Source organism: Gossypium raimondii, chromosome 9, assembly GCF_025698545.1.
Source record: "Gossypium raimondii isolate GPD5lz chromosome 9, ASM2569854v1, whole genome shotgun sequence".
Classification (NCBI taxonomy): domain Eukaryota; kingdom Viridiplantae; phylum Streptophyta; class Magnoliopsida; order Malvales; family Malvaceae; genus Gossypium; species Gossypium raimondii.
This window is the reverse complement of record NC_068573.1, coordinates 15,511,001-15,513,578: the sequence shown is the minus strand read 5'-3', so window position 1 is coordinate 15,513,578 and position 2,578 is coordinate 15,511,001. Positions and strand designations below refer to the sequence as shown.

The 2,578-nt window shown below is 35.5% G+C and overlaps 1 non-coding gene across 1 annotated transcript; it reads right to left on the bottom strand.

Moving 5' to 3' along the window:
• Nucleotides 1-1,578: 1,578 nt before the first annotated feature.
• Nucleotides 1,579-1,685, bottom strand: LOC128032959 (small nucleolar RNA R71). Its single transcript, XR_008189298.1, has one exon. It is a non-coding gene; the product is annotated as a small nucleolar RNA R71 (small nucleolar RNA).
• Between the last annotated feature and the right edge of the window lie 893 nt (nt 1,686-2,578).

Below are 2,578 nucleotides of genomic sequence, written 5' to 3'. Positions count from 1 at the left end.
TCTGAGTTGGGTTTAATCTTTCTTTTCTTTAAATTTAATTTAAAGATGTTTGCTATGTGTTCTTTGTTCTTGTTTACAACAATAATAGCTTAAATTTATTTAAGCTAGGATAATTATTTTGATTAAATAATATTTATATGATTCAAGTTTATAATGTTTGTGCCTCAATCGATCATGTTTTCAATTGAAATCAAGTCTGTATTTAGTTCATACAAGATTGAAATGCACCTGAATTAGCTGAGCGATCCTAACCAGACGACGGCTAATGGATGCATAATTGAAATGTGCATGCTTAATTTAGATCCTAACCCGATTAAATTGTAGATTGTATAACAACTCTAACCAAGCTCTGTTATCTACATAGTTTTTAGATTTGTGTGATTAAATTGTTTCAAACCTAACACGTCCGTATTACCTCACATGAATGCTAAGAAACCCTTAGTAAATAAGGATCAGTAAAATGCATATTTACTAAGTAAAGGATTCGGAAAGGACCTAATGTGGTGTCCAGACTCATGAAAGATCAAGCTGCCGTGGAATGTTTTTTCGAATATTATTAAGCATGTTGATAATAAATTGAGTTTAATTAAAGTAATTGTCCTTGTTTATTTATGTCATAATTGTTGCAAATTGTGTTTAATTTTACTAAAATCTATTTCATTCATATAGTTTGCATACTTAGGATAATTTGCATTAGGGATCATTGCATTTAGTTTAATATATTTTAATCACCACTTCTCAATTATATTGTGTTTTTATTTACCAAATTGTTAATATAATTTTACAAATTAAGTGTCTTAGCACAAATACAGTCCCTGTGGAGACGATAACTTGATACTTATTACTTGATAACGACTGTGTACACTTGCACAAACCCCATCATTGCAAGTTTTTGGGGCCGTTGCCGGGGATTGTCAACTGTTGCCATAGTTATTTTTTTCGTGAAATTATTTATTTTCAATTTGATTTATTTCTAACATTACTAACTTATTCTTTTTAATTTGTGTGATTTTCTGTTAAGGTGTTTATGAGCATAGATCGAATTATCGATTTACTCCCTGTAGGCCCTGAAATTGAGTGAACTTTCAAACAAAGAAGACGTGAACGAATAGCTCAAAGACAAGTTGAGATGTACCTTGGAAATTAGAATTAATACCAAGGTAATGAAACTGGTTATGCACAAAATCCTATCCTCATTGCCGATGATAGGGAACGATGCATCAAAAATTTGCTGTGCCACTTTTCAGTGAGTTAAACCCAGGAATTAGAAGGCCAGATATTGAGGCAACCCAGTTTGAATTGAAACCAGTGATGTTTCAAATGCTACAAACGGTGGGCCAATTTAGTGGTATGCCCACGGAAGATCCACATCTCGACCTTCGATTTTTTATGGAGGTGAATGATTCATTCAAGATAGCCGGTGTGACTGAGGACGCACTGTGGTTGAAGTTGTTTCCGTACTCGTTACGAGGTCGAGCACGAGCATGGCTCAATTCATTGCCACCAGGTTCCATATTTACATGGCAAGAATTAGCGGAGAGATTCTTGGTTAAGTATTTCCCACCTAGAAAAACCGCTAAGTTAAGGAACGATATCACAACTTTCCAACAATTGGACGACGAATCTTTGTATGAGACTTGGGAGTGATTCAAGGAGTTACTTCGTAAGTTTCCTCATCATGGGATTCCTCATTGTATCCAGTTGGAGACATTCTATAATGGTCTCAATGCACATACAAGATTGATGGTAGATGCTTCCGTGAATGGTGTAATTTTGTCTAAGTCTTATAATGAGGCTTATGAGATCATCGAGAGGATCGCGAGTAATAACTATCAATGGCCAACAAATCAAACAGCTTTAGGAATACGTGTAGTCGGAGTTCATATAGTTGACTCCCTCACTTCGTTATCAGCTCAGGTATCGTCTATTTCCTTTATGTTAAAATAGTTAACCGCTAATAGTAATAATAATTTTGCAGCTCAGCCACCAAGTCTGTTTGAAGTAGTTTCCTGTGTGTACTATGAGAAAGGTCATTCTTTTGAGAATTGTCCATCAAATCCTGAGTTAGTGTACTATGTGGGGAACCAATATCAAAATAGGAGTGGACAAGGACCCTAGTCCAACTTCTAAAATCCTTCATGACGTAATCATCCTAACTATTCTTAGAGCAACCAAGGAAATGGACCGAACAATAACTTATTGCAGCAAAGACCCAACCAATCTCAAGGATTTAATCAGCAAGCTCCAAAACCACCTTAAGCTGAGGCATCAAACAGAAACACTGAATTTGGGTAAAGAACATATCAATGTAGTGGCATTACGAAGTGGTAAGACTCTGGAACCCCGATTGATTGATGTCGAAGATGGGCATGTTGAAAAGGAGGAAAATCAACTAGATGTTGAAGTTCCTACACCAAAGGAATCGAAATCTGCAAAGTCTGACAAGGTAAACCCCGACTTAGTGAATTTAGATATTTTAACATCTTCTTTGGATGCAAATTTACCTATTCAAAAAATTTGTCCGGTTCAACCAAAATTTCCATCACCTCTATATCTGCAAAGATTGTAGCAACACAAG